The 23692-nt window shown below is 39.8% G+C and overlaps 1 protein-coding gene across 3 annotated transcripts in view; it reads right to left on the bottom strand.

Annotated features, from left to right (window-relative positions):
- Window positions 1-23692, bottom strand: part of slc24a2 (solute carrier family 24 member 2) — a 259466-nt gene that overhangs the window by 232159 nt on the left and 3615 nt on the right. The gene's annotated exons all lie outside the window — the stretch shown is intronic.

The following is a 23692-nucleotide window of genomic DNA, read 5'->3' as shown; positions in this document are numbered from 1 at the left end:
TAAATCTGTGGAATTTGTTGCCACGAGCAGATGTGGAGGACAAGTCACTGGGTGTATTTAAGGCAGAGATAGATAGGTTCTTGATTAGCCAGGGTATCAAAGGGTAATATGGGGAGAAGGCAGGGAAGTGGAGATAACTGGAAGAATTAGATTGGCCCATGATAGAATGGCGGAGCATATTCGATGGGTTGAATGGCTTACTTCTGCTCTTATATTTTATGGTCTTAAGAGCCGTGAGGCAAAGTTACAGCAAAACAAGACTTTGCTCAGACCCCACTTGGAGTACTGTGTTCAGTTCTGGTCACCTCACTTCAGGAAGGACATGGATACTACAGTGAGAGTGCAGGGGAGATTTACAAGCATGTTGCCTGGATTGGAGGGTGTACCTTATGAGAATAGATCAAGTGAACTTGGCCTTTGCTCCTTGGAGTGTCAGAGGATGCGAGATGACCTGATAGAGGTGTATAAGATGATGACAGGCTTTTTACCAGGGCTGAAATGGCTAACACAAGGGGGTATAGTTTTAAGGTTCTTGGAAATAGGTACAGGGGGATGTCAGAGGTAAGCTTTTTTGTTTAATTTTTATTAAACAGAGTGGTGGGTGCGTGGAATGCACTGCCAGTGGCGGTGGTGGAAGCAAATACATTAGGGTCTTTTAAGAGCATCTTAGATAGATACATTGAGCTTAGAAAAGTACAGGGCTATGCACTAAGGAAATTCTAGGTAGTTTCTAGAGTAGTTTACATGGTCGTCACAACATTGTGGGTGAGAGGCCCTGTAACGTCCTGTAGATTTCTATGCTCTATGTCCTATGAATTAAATTACAGGTGCCCCCCCACTTTTCGAACGTTCGCTTTACAAAACCTCACTGTTATGAAAGACCTACATTAGTACCCTGTTTTCACTTTCAGAAGGTGTTTTCACTGTTACGGAAAAAAAAGCAGCGCGTGATAAAAGACAGCGCGCGCCACAAGCAGCCACTCTCCCCCAGATTCGGAATGGCATTCTCGCCGGCATCGCTTAAACACGTGCCTGTGAGCAGTCGTTTGCAAGATAAGTTCTACGGTATCGGAAAAGCCTAAAAGAGCTCATAAGGGTGTTACACGTAGCGTAAAACTAGACATAATAAAGCATTTCAATCGTGGTGAATGAAGTAAGGACAAAGTGAGTTTGGCTTGTGGAAGCTGACGAACATGTCAAAGGGGTTTTGGCATCCCATGACCAAGATCTGATAGATGAAGAGCTGATGCAATTGGAAGAAAAAAGGATAACAATCCAAACCGAATGCAGTAGCAAACTGAACCTGAAGCAACTGCGTGAGATTTTCGCTGCAATGATAAAGTACAACTTTAATTTTGAAAGGGTACGTAGGTTTAGGGGATATTTGCAGGATGGTTTGAGTCCTTACAAAGAACTGTATGATAGAAAAATGCGCGAGACTCAGCAGTCAAGCAAGCCTTCCACATCAGCCACAGCAGACGATGAACCTCGACCTTTGACATCGAGGCGGGCAGAAATAGAAGATGACCTGCCTGCCTAATGGAAACAGACAATAACGAGATGACACCCTAGTGTCCCACCACCCCAACCCCCAAGCCACAGACAGATACCAATTCGCGGAGGATGCAGCGGTAGCCAGGAGGCACGCAGCACATCTTTAAGAAAAAAGCCAAAATAAACATGCTAATTAATTACGTGTCGGGCAGCACCTAATTAATTAGCATGTTTATTTCGGCTTTTTTTCTTAAAGATGTGCTGTGTGCCTCCCGGCTACCGCTGCACCCCTGCACGCTTTGTGGATCGGTATCAGTTGGTGGCCCGGAGGGTGGGGGCCACTGCACCACCCAACCTGCGACGACTCAGTCTAATACACCATCATCAGTGTGCTTGGCGCTGTCCCGATTCCGGTAAGTGATACTACACTGTACATACATTATTTCTACTTTATATAGGCTGTGTATTTTTACTTGTTATTTGGTATGATTTGGCAGCTTCACATCTTAAAGGTTACTGGAGAGCGCTTGCGCCGTGTTTTCACCGACAGCGCTTGAGTGAGATTTTCGCTACAGAGAACAGTGCAGTAATGATTGTGGAGAAGTATTTCTACTTTATATAGGCTGTGTATTTATCATATCATTCCTGCTTTTACTATATGTTACTATTATTTTAGGTTGTGTGTGTTATTTGGCATAATTTGGTAGGTTATTTTTGGATCTGCGAACACTCACAAAATTTTCCCATATAAATAAATAGTAATTGCTTCTTCCCTTTACAACATTTCGGCTTACGAACTGTTTCATAGGAATGCTCTACCTTCGGATGGCGGGGGAAACCTGTACAACTTTTTGATATGTAAAGTTTTAGCTAAAAAATAACAAGAATCAGAAGAATCATAACTTAAGTCTGCAAGGATTCGTCGAATCATAAGTTACATAAGAGCTAGAGAGCACCTGGACAAGAATGTGACAGATAGCTTTAGGAGAGTTCCAATTTCATATGTGTTACTTTCAATCAAAAGATTTTATTTTTAACAAGTTTATTGTTTTTACAACCGGATGAAATTAGAACCATAATGAAAAACAAAATTTAAAATAACCAGAAGTAATTTAATTTCGGAAGCAAAGTTTGAAAGGAGAGCTTACATTAAACATGGCCGATATTTAGTATCATATTTAAAACTGAATTAAAATCATTGATAAAATAAAAAGCCCTCTTCATTTTCAATGAAAAAAAGGTAGATGGTTAGAAAATGTTGTGTAGGTACTGTATGTTATGCTCACAAAACTAGCTCTTCAGTTAATAATAAAGCTCAACAGTTTACTTAATTTTTATCTTCAAGGAATTACTGAAAAAAGCCTATGTTTTAACAACAAACAATAAGCTGGAAGTACTCAGTGGGTCAGGCAGTATCAGAGGAGAGAAATGATCAGTTGGCATTTAGGGTCATGACCCTTTGTTTTATTGAGGTGCAGAAGTGGAAATTTGACTAATATTTATGTATATGGGCTGCAACATTTTAATAATAAAAGCATAAAGGCAGATTAAATGCTAATCAAATGTTTGATGTGCTTAGAGAGTCTTTCAGTACGAATCTCTTCTCTCCCTCCATGATAATGTAATTCAGTGCTTTTCTTGGCTTCTATGTTAAGAAAAAATATTAACGATTTCTTGTCATCAATCTTCCTCTTAAATCTACCATTACCTCACACTCAAATATTCTGCCATTTGTCTCTCTAGTTCTATTTTTTCTTCAATTCCTGGACATGCTTCTTCCTTGCAAATTAAAGCCTGTTTTTTCGTAGCACCCCTGCCGAATTCATTCTTGGGTTCCAACCACCTCCACAGCATCTAAATTATCCACTCTATAGTCATAAAGAATATTCTGTGACTGTGGTTCATTATCATCCCTTGTCCTTTCTACAGATTTTAGACATGATGCATATGCTATTGTCTCTCAGTGGGAACTTCACTTTGAAAGTTTGGCTAGCTCTTCTTGGTAATAGTTCAGTTTTGCCATGACAAGAACATTCTGGAAGAGGGTATAAATTAAAATACGAGCAAGTATCCCCTCTAAGAAGAAAAAACTTTATGAACTCATTATGCATTGTAATCTTGTGTTTCACTGGGTTGTTAGAAATATGTAGCTATGAGGAGTTAGGTATTTATATTTGAGAAAAAAGTATGGAATGTATTTACAGCTTTTGACTGCCTTGTGGGATTAACAATGAATACATGCCTACATGTAGGAATGGATGTTGTCAATTTGAAACACATGTTATCCAAGGTTAATGCTCCAAAGCCCAATATTTCTAGTGAGTTGCTTCTTTTGGAGCATAATCAACTTCACTTTGATCTTGTAACTGTGAATTTCAACCCATCACTTGCCACTTGTTCTATTTGGCATTTAAAATTGATACCTACAGTTATAACAAGCTTGCAAGTCAAATGAAATACCACATTACCAGGAACTTTGAATCAACCCTTATTTGATATCTTCTGTCTCTCTCCGAATTGTAGATGTGAGTTAATGTTAAAATGCTTTGATTGAAGCAATCAAATATGATCCATTTTTTTTATCCAGGTGGATAATTTTAAAAGCCAGTTTTTAAAATGAGTGCTTTTATAAGCACTCTGATCAGCTATGTTGAAAAAAATTAAAGGAAATGTCCTTCTCCATTTTCACATGTCAAGACTTCAGTAAACTGAATTGTGGTGCACATTTTGTTTTTGGTGGTCCTGGTTAGATAACTTTGCCCTGACACAGACTGTTTTTAACACATTACTTGGGACCCATGTAGGTGAATTTCATATAGAAATTCTGCATTTAATCTACATAGACATCATAGATGTCAGCATTTTAAAAATAAAGGCCTACTTCAAAGCACCTTGGAATCAGTACAGTAAATGTACAGTACAAGGATCTGCTATCCAGTTTGCAATTCTTTTGCAAAATATGCAGGAAGTTAGGCGAAAGCTGTACCCTGAAAGACCCGAATCCATCAGCTTTCCTTTAAACCCAATACAGTTATCCTAGTTTCATGGCCTCTGTCAGTCAATTTAAGGAGATTCTAATATGATTCTTTCTCTCAAGAACAGAGTCAGTTCTCAGGCGTCAGTGCAGTTAGTTAAGCAATGTATTAAACACAGTAGTTGGAACTGGGAGAGAATGCGATGGTCTGCAATAATACAGATTAGGCTGGTGTTGAGAGTTTAATGAAGCAAAGGAAATAGGAATATTTCCCCAGGCAATAAAGACTGTGGCTAATGGTAGCCAACAGCAGTAGAAATACGTCATTAGCAGGAACTTAATTAAGTCAGACAATTGCCTTGCTCAGAAATGACATCAGAAAACAGGTACTCAAAAAAGAAACTATCTATTTTAACATGGTAGATTCAGTAGATTTTGTAATCCTAGGCCTGCATTCACTAGGGCTATTGGAATCACTTCAATACCCTGAGTTCCCAATTATTAAACCCTCATCACAGGGAATTATACACTAAAAATTGCATCAGGCAGGTACATGCTATTCTGATTGACAGAGAAAGGAATTCACAGCAAAAGGACGAGTCAAGAGCAAAAAGGAACTACAAATTAAAAGGAAAAAGCAGATCAGCTTTAGAAGCAAGCAAAACCAAAAAACATCCCAGGACACAAACATTCTTATCAGAATGTACTGATTCAAGGTTTAGATTTGAGGTATTTGAATGCTTGCAAGCATTTAAAAATAATTCACACGCCCATGTAGATTTTTTATTTTCAATGAAATGGTAGCAGACTCTTTTAATCCACCTCTCCAATTTGACCTCCAGCAATAGACAACATATTTAACACCTATTTTCTGTTAAATCATTTCCTTAAAATGTTCACTACTTCATAAATTAATTGTCATCTAAATAACCCCAATCATACAGTTAAGAATCGTTCTATACTTGAAGCAATTTTATCTAATAACTATTGAAAATTTAAAAATTTATGGTAATAATTCATTTGCGCCTCCTATTCGCATTGTCCCTCAGTAACATCTACCAAAGGTGTGGGGTAAAATCTAGAACATAGAAATCTACAGCACATTACAGGCCCTTCGGCCCACAAAGTTGCGCCAAGCATGTAACCTACTCTGGAAACTGCTGAGAATTTCCCTACCGCATCGCCCTCTATTTTTCAAGCTCCATGTACCTATCTAAGAGTCTCTTAACAGACCCTAATTGTATCCGCCTCTACCACTGTCACTGGCAGTGTATTCCACACACCCACCACTCTGTGTGAACAACTTACTTTTTGACATCCTCCTTGTACCTACTTCTAAGCACCTTAAAACTATGCCCCCTCATGTTAGCCATTTCTGCCCTGGGAATAAGCCTCTGGCTATCCACACAATCAATGGCTCTAAACAAATACCATTCCCTAATCCTATGTCAATGATCATCAAGCTGTGGATGAACAAGAATTTGGCAAATTACTGCACAACTGGTGATATTATCCCAAGAGATACAAAAACTTCATGCACCTTAATCACCCTATTATAACTCACAGAAACTGAACCACATGTTTGTAAGTATTGTTATCAATTTCATAGCAGGAGGTTCAAGATCAATGTCTTGCTACCTTCACCTCACATTGCCTCATCTTCATTCACACTACTTTTCCACAGTTTTACTGGCAGTGCTGATTTCTCCGCTACCCTCCTCATCGACTCTTTTAGGTCCACCCTGTACAAATAGATGTGCCATTGCTGCTAGACGCATCCAGGTTCATTTATTCAGCACTCGGCTGCACCATCTACTTAAGCCCCCTCCAAACTGAGTTCAAAGCCATTGTTTCTTACAAAACTTTTCTCCCTACATTCATGACCTCCAATGCCTAATGACCTTGTCTACATTTCAATAATCCTCCAAGAGGACCACAACCTTGTCGTGGTTTGGAGGCCTGCATGCCTCAATGACCTGGACAGCTGTGTTGGCTGGAGTCAGGGCTTTATGCTTTGGCTCTTGGAAGAGTCACCCATGCCAAACAGGTCAAAAGGTAAGGGCCAAACTATGAGTGGTCAACTGGTCCTCTAGGTTCAGGGGTTCAGCTCAGGGCTAACAACCCTGTCTAGCGAAACAAAACTGTTACGGAAACAGCAATGAAGAATTCTACATCTGAGTGCGATGGTACTCCTGACTATCCACCAGAGATTTGCGTGACTGACAGTAGTGAAAACTGAGAGGAAGTTGCTGACATGATGAAGGAAGCCCCGAAAATCGCCAGAGTTGGATGACCTTCATTGCTGCCCTAAACGTCAGTGGCGTAATGGGCAGTAAGTAATGTTTCAATAATCTTCTTATGAATGCCACTCTTCACATCAACAAGTTTTCAATTTTTTAACCTTTTCTTGGGACTTCCTCCATGATCCTAAATGATTTCGAATCGCTTCTCAGTATGTTCCATTCCTTAGTTTCAATTCCTTGAAATGTTCATTTCTTGAGGGCTCCAAGGACTACACTTTACTTGACAATGGTAATATTCTGATTATTCTTAACCTCAATTCCATCATATCCAAGTAAAATATATATGCCAACTTTTGAAACACTGAACTAAACCAAAATACAATACCACAAAAGCCATTGCTGAAATGATTTGCTAGGGTCAACTGTATCTCTGTAATTGTAAATAGGATGGGATTAGGTGGGATTTAAAAACAAAGTATTATATTCTGTGATCAGAGTTTATCTCTGGTTTAAAAACTTATGGAAGTTTATGAACCTAAGTATTGATATTCCAGGTTCACTGCAATTATGAGTTTAAACATATTTTGCCCTTTCCTGATTACTGTAAAGATGCATAACCTAGATGGGGTTCTGATAACAACAGGAATTCTGCAGATGCTGGAAATTCAAGCAACACACATAAAAGTTGCTGGTGAACGCAGCAGGCCAGGCAGCATCTCTAGGAAGAGGTGCAGTCAGGACGAAGGGTCTCGGCCTGAAATGTCGACTGCACCTCTTCCTAGAGATGCTGCCTGGCCTGCTGTGTTCACCAGCAACTTTTGTGTGTGTTGCTTGGGGTTCTGTTAATTGGGTGAGATTTTTGATGACCTAGTGAACATTAAAGCCTCACATAACAGTGTGTAATATGATTAGAAAGAACAAACATGGGAAGCACCCCAAGTATTCAAAAGACTGACCACTTGATTCTCCAAAGACTGTTGCTCTGAGCTATGCATTAACAGATGGACAAGACTGCCAAAGAGGCAGAAACGGTTAGTGGAAAAATCCGAATCACTGACCAACTAACTGCATATAACTGAAATGATTTAATTTTATGTTAAGGGACAATTCTGGCCAATTTACTCATGAAACAGCTACTCAAAGTAACCCTATGCCTGAACTAGCATTATTCTGTTGTATTAGCTCCTTAATTATTTCAATATATTCTCAACATGCCCAAAGCTTATTCTTCCGTCAGTATTGAGGTCAGAAAACTAACCACACCCAAAATAATGTACTCAATTACAACAAACTGACAACTAACATTAGCACTGATACAAAATTAATGGCAATATTCCAGCTCCCCAATTTAAACCAGCAGCTATACACTGCACAGTAGAAGATTTAAGACCGTAAATTTAGGAGCAGAACTAAGCCATTTGGCCCACCAAATCGGCCCCACCTTTCCATCATTGCTGATTTATTATCCCCATTCTCCTACCTTCTCTCAGAAGCCTTTGATGCCCTTACTAATCACAAACCCAATATCCACTTCAAATATACCAGATGAGTTGGCCTCCATAGCCATCTGTGGCAATGAATTCCACAGATTCACGATCCTCTGGCTAAAGAAATTCCTCATCTCTCTACTAAAAGGACATCCCTCTATTCTGAGGCCATGCCCCCTGGTCCCAGACTCCACCACTATAGGAAACATTCTCTCCACATCCACTCTATCCAGACCTTTCAAAATTCAATAGGTTTCAATGAGATACCCTTTATTCTTCTAAACTCCAGCGAGTACAGGCCCAGAGCTATCAAATGCTCTTCATATGATAACCCTTTCATTCCTGAAATCATTCTCATGAACCTTCTCTGGACCGTTTCCAATGCCAGCACATCTTTTCTTAGATAAGGGGCACATACACAGCTCCTCACAATACTCCGTGCAGTCTGACCAATGCCTTATAAAGCCTCAGAATTTCATGCTTGCTTTCATATTCTAATCCTCTCAAAATGCATCGCATTCAGCTTCCTTACCACCAACTCAGCCGGCAAGTCAACCTTTAGGGAATCCTGCACGAGGACTCCCAAATCCCTTTACACTCTGATTTCTAAATTTTCAAACCAGAATAATATCAAAGGATGTTTAGTTTACCCTTTATTTTTCAAAGCTCCTGCAATAACTCAAGATGCAAACTTGAAGACTCCAACATCAAGTTACACCACTTAACATAAAAATATCTTCTGATCAATAGGACCTCCCACAATCACTTCCAAAGTTGTAATTGGTAATTGACAAGGAAGATGTCAAAATGCAATCCTTCAGTTTAATTTTAAAATTAAAGCAAGGCCCATACAAAGAGGTGGGCTCCAACTATTTATGCTTTACACACCAACAAGTTCTGCAAATGACTATAGACTCTTGTCCACTTGTAACAAAGCATATATTATATCAAATGTAAAATGAATAATAGATGTACCATCAGTCACAACACTTATAGGCAGAAGCATCAAAACCAGGAGGCTAGCACTTGGATCAAGGACAGGGAAAACCCTTAGTGCACACTGGGCTGGGTAAAGTTTACCTGTGGTTATGTGAAGAATGGCCAGCTATCCCTTTTTTTCCCAGAAAATGAAACAGGAATGAGACGGCAATCAGAGCTGATCTTCTGTTCTGTCATTGGACTTTCCACTTCCTATCCTACCTATTTGCTAAATTCCAGGGATGGCCAAGTAAATAGTTCAGTCCTATTTATCCAAATGGACTAATTAGTCTTGATTTTAAAACTGTGGGTAGGAAGTTACTTTTACTTTCATCTTTTTAATTATTTTATAGTTTAATTATATTTTACCTCCTTAATAATAATGTATTTTAATTAAATCTATGCAAATAGAATTAAGTGACTGGCAGAGACTTTTAAGACGGTTCAAATATCTTTGAGAGCAGAAAACCCTTAAAAGGGAATCAGGAAACTCCAGCAGCAAGATCTGCTGTCTGCAAATGAGTCACCTCTTGCAGCCATGTCCTAGTCATTGTATGAACACAAAAGCAAGCTCTCAAAGGTTAAATGCTATTGCAGAGATACAAAATAGTATGCACCACCGTGGATAAAATACTGGTGATGGAAGCGAAGGAAAGGGGATAGATCCAAACAAGTTGGCACCAAAAATGGTCTAACCAACTCAATGGAAACTGCTTAAGTGCTGCATTGTTATTGCTTTCACTTCATCAAGCAGCGTATTCAAAAATTAACAACAATGAACAGGTAGATCCAATGTTAATAGATAGGAAGTGAGGAAAAGAACTAGCTGCATTACTGGAATAATTAAGAATAACATTAGGCTCTTCTCACCCGCCTATCACCTACCCGAGTCCCCTCTCCTCTCCCATCAGATTCCTTCCTTTCCAGCCCTTTACCTTTCCCGCCCACCTGGCTTCCCTCACCAACCCTTAGCTATCCTCCTTCCCCTCTTCCCACCTTTTTATTCATTTTCCTGGATGTTGCCTGGCCTGCAGAGTTGCTTAATATTAGACTTGATTATTGAGTTCTCAAAAGTTATTAGCATTGGCCTGATTTGGAAAGGCACAATAGCAGCTTTATTTCATCAGGAGTTTGAGGAGATTTAGTATGTCAAAGACACTTACAAACTTTCTACAGATGTACTGTGGAGAGCATTCTAACTGGTTGTATCATCCTCTGCTATAGAGGGGCCACTGCACAGGACTGGAAAAGGTTGCGGAAAATTGTAAACTCAGCCAACTCGATTAAGGACACTAGCCTACCCAGCATCAAGGACACCTTCAAAAGGTGATGTTACAAAATGGCAACGTCCATCATTAAGGACCCCCATCAACCCTTCTCATTGCTACCAGCGATCTAGTGGTACAGGCGCCTGAAGACACACACTCAACATTTCAGTAACATCTTCTTCCCCTCCACCATTAGATTTCTAAATGGACAATGAACCCATGAACACTACCTCATTTTTTTTGTTCTCTTTTTGCACTACTTTAATTTTTTTTAAATATATTCTTTGTATTATGTATTGTAATGTACTGCTGCAAAAAAATACAACATATCCCCATTATATTAAATCTGATTCAAATCTTCAACCTTTCATAAACTTAAAAAAATCCAGATCTTTGACTATATCTTAACCCTCATCAACCGGTACTAGCATGTTCACTGATGGACCAGTAACTTTGAAGACGCTTCTTCCGCACCTGAAAAACTGCAGATGCTACATGAGTGAAAGGAAAACATAAAATGTTGAAATCCACAGGAGGCCAGGCAGCATCTGTGGAGAGAGCAGCAACAGTTCATATTTCAGGTTGGCAGTCTTTCATCAAGAGAAAGGTTTTGCTGAAGGTCATTGACTGAAGTGAATACTCCGATTCTCTTTTTGCAGACACTGCTTGACCTATGGAGTATTTCCACATTTTCTGTCTGCTTTTATTTTCATACTGTTGCTTTTCAGATTAATAGAGCCTATTGGGTTTTTAACTGAACAAAACCTAATTTTTGGAAGTTTAGTGTGTCCCTTGCATCATTGCATACAATTGCTGATTAGAGGTTTGAAAGTTCCAGATGCCCCAGAATCAAAAGATATTTTGAGGCAATGAGTTACAGATATCACACCACCTCCTCACTTGGACCTTCATTGACAAGCAACTCACATGACTACTCTCTTACCAAAGCCCAAAACTGGTTTAATTTTAACATAGAACATTACAGCACAGTACAGGCCCTTCAGCCCATGCTGTGCTGACTTTTTAACCTACTCCAAGATCAATCTAACCCTTCCTTCCTATATACCCCTCCATTTTTCTTTCGTCCATGTGCCTGTCTGAGACAGACTTATCTCAAACTTAATTCCCATTTGAAAGTTACGATTGAATCCAAGTCTACTGCTAAAAAAAACATCCAATTTCTGGCTCTTTTGCCAATTACCTTAAATCTGTACCTTAATTTGCCACCAAACTCTATGCCAGTGAAACAAGTCTCCCAGCAGAGTTTCCACCCAAGGACTCTAAAGTTTGAATAATCAGTGCTTCTCTCTGGTGTACTGAATGGAGGTAATAGACAAATGCACTTTCAACATTGAGTTTAGCTACTTCAGAAAATCATCAATTCCAGACATTGTATTTTATAGGTTTAGCATAGTACACTCTTCAGAATAAAATTTTGGCTTCTTCCACTTATACCTTCTCCAAAACAAACTTTTAATTATTCACTCATCCTCTTCCTGCACCACTTCTTTTAGTTTCTTACCCTCCACCCTACCATAAACTTGTTGTGTTTGCTCAGTCTCAGCACATTTTTCTACATCTTAAAACTGATTTCACATTGATGTGAACTGATAACTGCACAAGGACTGCTGTAGATCAATGGAAAAGCTTACCGCCACTTTCTGGGGGATAATTGAGCATTGACAATAATGGTCTTTCCCATATTCAAGAAAATTAGTACAAGTAGGAACTTTGAAATATCTCATGTTTGTCAATGTTTTAGATGTAGCAAAAAATAATAACAAAATTGGTAGACTCAAACAAATTATAGTGAAGTTGGGCATGCAGCAGGGAAACAAAGGCAGGAAATTTAGGGAAGATTCCAGTTGGAAAGAACAGAGGGATCAAGGAAGTTGAGAACTTAGCCCTTTAGCCATTCAATTAAATCAAGGCTAACCTGTGTCCCAGGTTTGCGCATTTTCTGACTCATACTTCTGAATATCTTCAATTAAAAAAAACAGCTAAAATATCAGTTAAAGTTTAGAGAATTCCAAACACTTAGATGCCAGTTTTACAACCTTCGTACTTTTTTGCATGAACCATTTTCCTCTGTATTTATCCATGGCTGTTACTTCTAGGCAAAGATATTCACATTGTTTTTTTCCCCCAAAACTAAACATCTCCCATTGAAACTTTGTCCATTTATCCACCTTGCCACATTCAGGCATTTCATCACATTAGCCATTAACAATTTAATCTTAGTACTCTTTTGCCTTTCTCCTTTCCAATGCGCCATTAATTCATAATATGATTACATTCAGATAAATATTCATGCATAGTTAGGTTGTTAATTAAATCTGACTCAAGACAAGATCAGTGGCACATTGCCAACACCAGGTTAGGTGACTGTTACTCTGGCAGGCACCACTGAAAAGATACACTACACAGCCACAATCTTCCTATTTTTTCTCATTTAATCCCAAAGGCATAATGGCTGTTGGGTATAATTTCTACTCTTTCTCCCTGTTTGCAAAAGAAACATAAGCTCTAAACATATGACACTGGGAAAGGGAGGGAACAATAGGTAACATTTTGTCTTAACCCATGAAAGGTAGAGGAAAGCAGACTCACCGGATTCACAAAATCCTGTACAAACCCCCAGCTTGGTGTTTCTCAGCTCCAATATCAATCAGCACTCCTTCCCACCAGCTCGGATTGTACCTAGGTCCACGGTAGAGGAAGCAAGTATGTCTAAATGTGTCAAAGGCCAAATCACGGAACCGGTAAGCTGAAGGAAACTTTAAAAAAGTACACAAAGATATACCACTTTCAGCCCCAAATTTGGAATATGGAACACAAACCATCTATTGGAGCTGAAAGGAGCATTTAACCTATGTGCCACTAGCCCTTCCAAGACCCAGTTGCAGTCGAGGCTTTTATGTAGTAAATACCCTGATACTGCAGAAGCAACGTCAGGACTGTTATGTAAGCTGAATGGTAAAATGAAGACACCAAAAGTCTCCAGGCTACAGAAGTCATTGATCAATGATTCCAGTCTCAACACATTAATAAATCCTTCACTTCCACCAATCCCAACTGATGCTGACAGCTACTGCACCTGGTGACTCCAAGTTTAGCTTACCCTGAACAAAAAAAACAGTAAACAGAGAGAAAAGGAAATCCTGGTGGTTCTGAAGTACTTACACTTGAGAACTCACTCATCCATTGTTCTTTGTCACTAATTTAGTGATGCCCTGACATTCAGGCATAGATAATCTTCAAGTACTCATAATTTTCTGTAGGTGTATACCAAACATATTGTCAAAGCTCTGTCAAAATGCAAAGAGCTCAACACTTACCTGACTGCCTCATTTACATACTGAAAACTGCAAGTGCAAAGTATTTGAAAATCTATGACTCTACATGGAGATTACTAAATAGTTCACAATCAATGGGGGTGCAAATAAACTGGGTAAATTAGGGCCCAATCTCTACGGCTACCACTGAAGCCCTTCATGTACACAATGTTCAATGTTTAGATAGATACTTTATTGATCCCAAAAGAAATTACAGTGTCACAGTAGCATTACAAGTCCACTGGTATGCAAATATTAGAAGTGAAGTAAGAAAGAATAAAAATAAGTTACCTCAAACAGTCTAACAGGAGGGGGTCATTACTTCCCCAGTTCGAGCTTGACTCAGTATGGAGCCTAGAGGCCAAGGGTAAGAATGGCCACATACAGCATTCTTCGGAACAGCACAGTTGCCTTATCCTAAAAGTGCTCCTCCGATCAGCCAAGGTGCGATGCAGAGGGTGAGAAACATTGCCCAGGATTTTCCGTAGGGTCCTTTGTTCTACCACAGCCTCCAGAGTGTCCCATTTGACTCCTATGACAGGAGCAGCCCTTCTAATCAGTTTATTGAGCCTGTTGGTATCACCTGTGTTGATGCCAATACACCACTGCATAGAAGATTGTACTGGCGACAACAGACTGGTAGAACATGTGAAGGAGAGGCCTGCATACTCCCATTGACCTCAGTCTCCTCAGGAAGTGGAGGTGACTCCAGCCTTTCTTGTACACAGCTTCTGTTGGTGCTCCAGTCAATCTGTCATCCAGGTGCACCAAGTACTTGTAGGTCCTCACCACATCCACTTCCTCCACCATTAAGAGTGACAGGGACCAGTGCAGGCATAGTCTTCTTAAATTCAATCACCATTTCCTTTGTCTTACTGATGTTGAGCTGCAGATTATTCAGCTTGCACCATTTCAAAGTCCTCCACCAGGACCCTGTATTCATCCTCCCAATCTCTCTTTACACACCCAACTATTGCTGAGTCATCAGAGAATTTCTGCAGATGACATGACTGTGTTGTATCAGTGAAGTACACAGGGTAAACCAGGAAGGGAGCCAATACAGCCCTGTGGGGCCCCAGCGCAGCTTACAACCATGCCTGACACACAGCTCTGAAGCCACACAAACTGTGGTCTGCCAGTCAGGTAGTCTATTATCCAGAATAAAATGAAAGTGCCAATGGAATTACCAGTATTACTACTACAATTAAATCCAAAATAAAAACCAAAATGCCTGCATTGTTGGAAATCTATACAGAAGTCTAAATCTAAGCTGCTTATTACAGCCAATAGTATAAAGCCACCAACTCATTGAAATGATATTGTACTGGTCAGTCTCTAATGGGAGGAAACCTCTTCCAGTCATCCAATTATTGGAGAAAGATTCTCATTTTTAAAATATTTAAAGTAAATTTATTTCAATAACAAAATCACAAAAGATAATTCAGATGCTGGGATTCTTGAGCAACACACAAAGCGGTGAGGAACTCAGATCAGGACAGCATACTTCCCATCTGTTAAAAAGGTGTTATTTACTTATGTCTTCTTGCATTCAAAACAACTTCAAATATTTTACTCTTCAGAAGCTAAATGGGATGCTCAGCAAAGAGGATTTGTGCTTTGCCCAAAATGCCTGAAAGCACTTGCATTTTAAAAATGTTAAGAAGAACTGGATAAGTAGAATCTTTTGATTGATATAAGCAACTGCTTATTTTAATTATACTGAGAATTACATCTTCCTATGGAAGCCACCAATACATATTTTCTTCAAGTAACAACTGGTATAAAATGGATAGCTCAATGCTCAACACATGATTTAAACTTGAATAAAAATTATTACCAGAATGCAAATAAAGAAAAGTGCTGACCATGTTAGAGTCGCCAATTCAAGAACGAAGACATTAGAAGGGACACACTTTATATGTTCTTTCTGTTCTAGGTGCTGAGTATCATGATGTACATTTTAGATAATCCCACGTTCAAACAGTGAAATATTATTTATGACAGAAGTACAGACAATACTATAAGTTTGAATTCATAAACTTAAGGAAAATACAGCAGAGAAGGGAGGGAAACGAGAAAAAAAACACATCTTTTGAGAGTTTATTGGCTCAAAAAATTCATTCTTTCTTTCTCTGCTTATAACTTAAGCACTTAGATCAAATTATTTTATTTGGTAATGCTGGCCTGTTCTTAAATGGCTGCTGTAGCACACCAGATATTAATACATTTCTAGATTATAAGGTTGATGAAGAATAGTCACAGAACAGGACAGCACAGAAACAGACCCCTTGGCCCATCAAGTCTGTGCCAAACCATTAATCTGCCTAGTTCCATCAACTTGCACCCATATCAAGGTCCTCCATTCCCTTCCCATCCATGTACCCATCCAAATTCCTCTACATCCGCAACTTGTGCTGGCAGCTCATTCCACACTCTCACCATCATCTTCTGAGTGAAGAAATTTCCCCTAATGCTCCCCTCAAGCCTTTTTGTAGGTTTAAAACCTTTAACTTTTGTAGCCGCCATTACTGCATCATACTATCGAACTCAAATACCTCTATTCAGTAGAACGCTTGGAGAAATATTCCCTGTGAAACAGGAGGAAATGTTTCCGTAGTTGCCCAATACATTCACTGTTTTGTTTTACTACATCAGCAGATCTCTACAATTTTTCTCTGTTCTCTGAACCACCAATTATTCTGTATTTTGTGAAGATGAAGGTATTCAGACACAATTTCCAATAAATTAATTTAAACCCTATGCCACAAATCTTCAGGTAATTATCGACAAGGCCTGACAATGTAATAAAAGAGCAACTGGACAGTTTGAAACAGCAATGTGAAAAAGCCAAAAATAAAATTTATGAACAAAGTAGCAAATTTAAAAATGTATGTAATAGATTAATAGCTTTAAATCAAATTGCTCAGTCACTAGGTTTTAACTAGTAACTTCAAGATTCATACCACCTATCTCATGTGCTTCTTTCCACCATTACTCACTGGGAAACAGCAGCAACCAGAATCTCTTCTGAACTGATGCTGGTAAACCGTCAATCACATCTTCGAATCCTCAAGAAAACATGTTAGTAATTCAGCATGAGCTTTAAAAAGCAACACACACACACACATACACACACACACACACACACACACACACACACACACACACACACACACACGGGGTTTAGCATGGGCAAATCTAAACCCATGCTCTGAAATTGCATCAGTTTTGGACTATTGACTATTGATTTAAGGTTCAACATCATTTGATTAAATCAGATTAGATCAGGAATATTCAGACAGTGCTTTACAAGTGTCTCCTGTAAACAGGAAGCCTTCTGAACATACAAAGATTAGACAGTGCCTCACACACTGTTTGTTGCCCTTAGGCAAGCTATAAATTTCAAAATCCATTTCTCAAATTCACCTAATCTGTCCCTGACCCAGTCACCTGTTGTTGCTGCAATGTTCTCACTCACACGAAAAGTAAAGCTCAGTTAATGCAGTAAAAGTATCACCCAGCTAACGAGAAGCATGCACTCCAACACTGTCATTACTGTTTACAGGAGATGCATTGTTTGCAAAATTTCACTGTATATAGTTTTGATCATGCCTCTACCGTCACCAGATATTTTGTACTACTTTCAACCTTGAGTGTTTGATTGTTCATGTACGTGTCTGGGAAATACCAATTACAAGGCACATTCTCAAAAAAAGGGGGATAGGGTCACATGATTCACATTAGATCATAAGAGCTCTGTACAGACTCCAATCACCTAGAAATGTTCCTTCCTTAGCTAACTGTGTGCAAATCTGTGTGATAAACTTCGACACATCAATTTTTCTTCATAAGCTAAACAGTTTCAAAAAGAGTGGAATATTTACTGAAGATGCCAAACCAGAAAATGTAGTATCCTGATTAGAAAATCAGCTTGATGAAAATCTGTTGTATTTGTTTGTATATTGGCACATGGTTACAGTGCAATGACTAACATTAATCATTTTGCAAGAATTCACTCAGTTTTTCATGTATTGTCATGGCATGGCCTGGAATTGCACCAGGGACAATGCATGCTGGAGCCAGGATGAGAGTTTATATTGTAATTCCTCAGAGTGAGCTATTCACCTCAGCTGTCTAGCCAAGGGAAGAGACATGGCACACATTTCTCTACAAGAGGAAAAGCAAAACTAGTGGACATAATTTAACAATTATCTTCTCTTCTCAAAACAAGTACAGCTGTTGCAACCCAGATGGAAGTGAAAACATAGCTTTAAGCAGTTACTCCCATACACTATATATGACAACAGCTATATCCACAGTAAACCACCATTATCCACTAGCTCCACAGTGCTAACTATTTATACATTCACACATTCCCCATTTATCTCAGGGACGTACCTCACATAATGCTGCATATAAAAATATTAATATCAGGATATGTGACTTCCAGAAAGCAAGAATTACTATGACAATTATTATTTGTTTGTTTCCTGAAAACATTTCAAAAATAAGTTTTTTAATTAGTAGGATTATTGCAAAAGATAAAATTTTTTAAAAAACATTTTCAAATCACAGAACCTCTGCAAATGCTGTCAGGAAGTAAGTGTAGATCCAAAACATACACTTAAACACTGCATTTAATCCATTTCTAAGTGTGTCACATTAATATAATAAAATCTGAACCTATTCTATTACATTATCAAAAATAGTATTTTAAGTGTTTTATAATGCTGGAAATGTGCCAAATAACTTTGATAACTCTTGATAAGACCATTCCATTCTAAATCAAAATATGCAGGTCTATGCACGTGCAGGGTGGCTGACCTTAGTTACAACATTTTCTACTTCCACAGAGTATATCCAGTTTTTAAACAGGGATCAAAATGACTATTTTCCTTTTAATGATCAAGATTAGATGTTAGTACTCAATACTAATGACATCTTAGGAGATCATATTGGAATGCTGAAGAGAAAACTAGTCATTTCTGCTTCTTTGAAGTGCACAGTCCACAAACTGGTTATCACTACGCAACCTGCAAAGTTTATATATTATTTAATAATTAGCATTAATCAAAATAAATCTAACTTCTATACTAATCATGTCAGTTTGTGCTGTGCAGAAGCACCATAGAAGGCACACCATTGAAATATTGGCACAAGCTGCTATCTGTCGTAAGGATCTTATCTATCACATGGATCCTATAGATTTAAACAACACTCAGCTCCTACCACTGTATTCATTCTTCATGTGAGAAAATTAGACCTTTTGGAACTTGCTTCTCTATTATGGCAGGATTTAGGCTTACTCCAATGTTCCCCCAGTCAGTAAATCACAATCTTATTTGCTAGCTCAAATCTGCAAGCAGCAAACAATTACTTTCCTTCAATTAACCATCATATTGAAGAGAAGGAGAAAGTCAAAAGATAGAGAAGGGAAAGATTATAACAGAATAGGAATAGCATTGTATTAACATAATAGTATGCCCAAAACAAAAAAAACACTAATTAAAATAGTGGAAGAAACCACAATGGAAATGAGCTCAGATACCTTCTTTTCTTGCAGACTTTTGCTTGCTTCGTGCTTCATAGAAAACCATTGGTATGTGAACTTACCAATCTAATCGGGAGTAATTTAATAAATCTTTCTATGTTGTGCATTGAGGTGAATTTCAATAGATACACACTTGTTTAAAAAAAGATGCAAGTGAAAACTGGAAACCAGGTCTATTTACTTCCTGTGAATTGTACACTTAGAAATTTTCAGTGCTACAAATGGATTGGTTTAGGGAAACAAAGACTATACCAAACAGTCTTCACATGTGGTGCAATGGCTAAAACAGAGCTCATAGAACATAGAATAGTACAGCACAGTACAGGCCCTTCGGCCCACAATGTTGTGCCAACCCTCAAACCTTGCCTCCCCTATAAGCCCCCACCTTAGATTCCTCCATATACCTGTCTAGTAGTCTCTTAAACTTCACTAGTGTATCTGCCTCCACCACTGACTCAGGCAGTGCATTCCAAGCACCAACCACTCTCTGAGTAAAAAACTTTCCTCTAATACCCCCCTTGAACTTCCCACCCCTTACCTTAAAGCCATGTCCTCTTGTATTGAGCAGTGGTGCCCTGGGGAAGAGGCGCTGGCTATCCACTCTATCTATTCCTCTTATTATCTTGTACACCTCTATCATGTCTCCTCTCATCCTCCTTCTCTCCAAAGAGTAAAGCCCTAGCTCCCTTAATCTCTGATCATAACGCATGCTCTCTAAACCAGGCAGCATCCTGGTAAATCTTGTCTGTACCCTTTCCAATGCTTCCACGTCCTTCCTATAGTGAGGCGACCAGAACTGGACACAATACTCCAAGTGTGGCCTAACCAGAGTTTTATACAGCTGCATTATTACATCGCGACTCTTAAACTCTATCCCTCGACTTATGAAAGCTAACACCCCATAAGCTTTCTTAACTACCCTATCCACCTGTGAGGCAACTTTCAGGGATCTGTGGACATGTACCCCGAGATCCCTCTGCTCCTCCAAACTACCAAGTATCCTGCCATTTACTTTGTATTCTGCCTTGGAGTTTGTCCTTCCAAAGTGTACCACCTCACACTTCTCTGGGTTGAACTCCATCTGCCACTTCTCAGCCCACTTCTGCATCCTATCAATGTCTCTCTGCAATCTTTGACAATCCTCTACACTATCTACAACACCACCAACCTTTGTGTCGTCTGCAAACTTGCCAACCCACCCTTCTACCCCCACAAACAACAGGAATTCTGCAGATGCTGGAAATTCAAGCAACACACATCAAAGTTGCTGGTGAACGCAGCAGGCCAGGCAGCATCTATAGGAAGAGGCGCAGTCGACGTTTCAGGCTGAGACCCTGTTAGTCCTGACGAAGGGTCTCGGCCTGAAACGTCGACTGCGCCTCTTCCTATAGATGCTGCCTGGCCTGCTGTGTTCACCAGCAACTTTGATGTGTGTTGCTTCTACCCCCACATCCAGGTCATTAATAAAAATCACGAAAAGTAGAGGTCCCAGAACAGATCCTTGTGGGACACCACTAGTGACAATCCTCCAATCTGAATGTACTCCCTCCACCACCACCCTCTGTCTTCTGCAGGCAAGCCAATTCTGAATCCACCTGGCCAAACTTCCCTGGATCCCATGCCTTCTAACTTTCTGAATAAGCGTACCATGTGGAATCTTGTCAAATGCCTTACTAAAATCCATATAGATCACATCCACTGCACTACCCTCATCTATATGCCTGGTCACCTCCTCAAAGAACTCTATCAGGCTTGTTAGACACGATCTGCCCTTCACAAAGCCATGCTGACTGTCCCTGATCAGACCATGATTCTCTAAATGCCTATAGATCCTATCTCTAAAAATCTTTTCCAACAGCTTTCCTACCACAGACGTAAGGCTCACTGGTCTATAATTATCCGGACTATCCCTACTACCTTTTTTGAACAAGGGAACAACATTCACCTCCCTCCAATCCTCCGGTACCATTCCCGTGGACAACGAGGACATAAAGATCCTAGCCAGAGGCTCAGCAATCTCTTCTCTCACCTCGTGGAGCAGCCTGGGGAATATTCCATCAGGCCCCGGGGACTTATCTGTCTTAATGTATTTTAACAACTCCAACACCTCCTCTCCCTTAATATCAACATGCTCCGGAACATCAACCTCACTCATATTGTCCTCACCATCAAGTTCCCTCTCATTGGTGAATACTTAAGAGAAGTATTCATTGAGGACCTCACTCACTTCCACAGCCTCCAGGCACATCTTCCCACCTTTATCTCTAATCGGTCCTACCTTCACTCCTGTCATCCTTTTTTTCTTCACATAATTGAAGAATGCCTTGGGGTTTTCCTTTACCCTACTCACCAAGGCCTTCTCATGCCCCCTTCTTGCTCTTCTCAGCCCCTTCTTAAGCACCTTTCTTGCTTCCCTAGATTCCTCAATAGACCCATCTGATCCTTGCTTCCTGAACCTCATGTATGCTGCCTCCTTCCACCTGACCAGGTTTTCCACCTCACTTGTCACCCATGGTTCCTTCACCCTACCATTCTTTATCTTCCTTACCGGGACAAATTTATCCCTTACATCCCGCAAGAGATCTCTAAACATCGACCACATGTCCATAGTACATTTCCCTGCAAAAACATCATCCCAATTCACACCCACAAGTTCTAGTCTTATAGCCTCATAAATTGCCTTTCCCCAATTAAAAATTTTCCTGTCCTCTTTGATTCTATCCTTTTCCATGATAATTATGAAGGCCAGGGAGCGGTGGTCACTGTCCCCCAGATGCTCACCCACTGAGAGATCTGTGACCTGACCCGGTTCATTACCTAGTACTAGATCTAGTATGGCATTCCCCCTGGTTGGCCTGTCCACATACCGTGACAGGAATCCATCCTGGACACACTTAACAAATTCTGCCCCATCTAAACCCTTGGAACTAATCAGGTGCCAATCAATATTAGGGAAGTTAAAGTCACCCATGATAACAACCCTGTTATTTTTGCACCTTTCCAAAATCTGCCTCCCAATTTACTCCTCTGTATCTCTGTTGCTACCGGGGGCCTATAGAATACCCCCAGTAGAGTAACTGCTCCCTTCCTGTTCCTGACTTCCACCCATATTGGCTCAAAAGAGGTTCCTGCTACATTACCCACCCTTTCTGTAGCTGTAATAGTATCCCTGACCAGTAATGCCACCCCTCCTCCCCTTTTCCCGCCCTCTCTATCCCTTTTAAAGCACTGAAATCCAGGAATATTGAGAATCCATTCCTGCCCTGGTGCTAGCCAAGTCTCTGTAATGGCCACTACATCATAATTCCATGTATGTATCCAAGCTCTCAGTTCATCACCTCTGTTCCTGATGCTTCTTGCATTGCGGTACACACATTTCAGCCCTTCTACCTTACTGTCTTTACACCATTTATTCTGCTTCTCTTTCCTCAAAGCCTCTCTATATGTTAGATCTGGCTTTACTCCATGCACTTCTTTCACTGCTCTATCGCTCTGGGTCCCATCCCCCTCGCCTTAGTTTAAACCCTCCCGAACCATGCTAGCAAACCTACCTGCAAGGATATTGCTTCCCCCTCGAGTTCAGGTGCAACCCATCCAATCTGTACAGGTCCCACCTTCCCCAGAAGAAATCCCAATGATCTAAAAATCTAAAACCTGCCATATTCTCAAACTTTTGTTGGGAACTGATCACTCTCCACTGTTACCTCTGTGTCATTATACTTAACTTCCATGATAGTCAATACTGAGGACATCAAAGGGTCAATTAGATTCTGTGTAATAACACCCAGCCCCCTTTATTTAGATTTAATTTCACATTCGGATTGCATAAATGTTCTTAAATAAGTGTACTGATTACAATTACAGCCAACCTACTGTATTGAGTTGTTCATTTTAATTCCTGAAATTGCAACTGATTATTCAGGACAGACCCAGCTTTTGGACCCTTACCAAATATATAAACTACTAATTGGTTAAAATTGCAGCAACTCCTGCAGGCTGGTTAATTGATGCAATGTTTCAATTTTAGGCAGCAGCACACACCAATGCACCAGAAATAAAAACACATAACTTAAAGCGAGACAGACCTTACAAAATGATATAGCAAGCGTCCTGCCAGAATGGGCTGAATGGAGTTCATCTAAGATGCTTCTAGCTGAAATATCTTTTCTCTACTCAATGATTCGGACCATCTATTAATGTAGTTGATTTGCTTCAAAATATCCTGTTATAATACAGTATAGGTTTCAGATGCTTGATCCTGCTGTGATCTCTACTTGCTCAGTTTCAGAATCGTTCCACTCAGTGTCCAGTCCTTCCCTTTCCTGTGTCCAGATAATTGTTAGGAATTGTAGTCACACAAGA

This window comes from Mobula hypostoma, chromosome 16 (assembly GCF_963921235.1).
Source record: "Mobula hypostoma chromosome 16, sMobHyp1.1, whole genome shotgun sequence".
Lineage (NCBI taxonomy): Eukaryota > Metazoa > Chordata > Chondrichthyes > Myliobatiformes > Myliobatidae > Mobula > Mobula hypostoma.
Note: the sequence above shows the minus strand (reverse complement) of the source record. Positions and strands in the feature narration are given on the sequence as shown.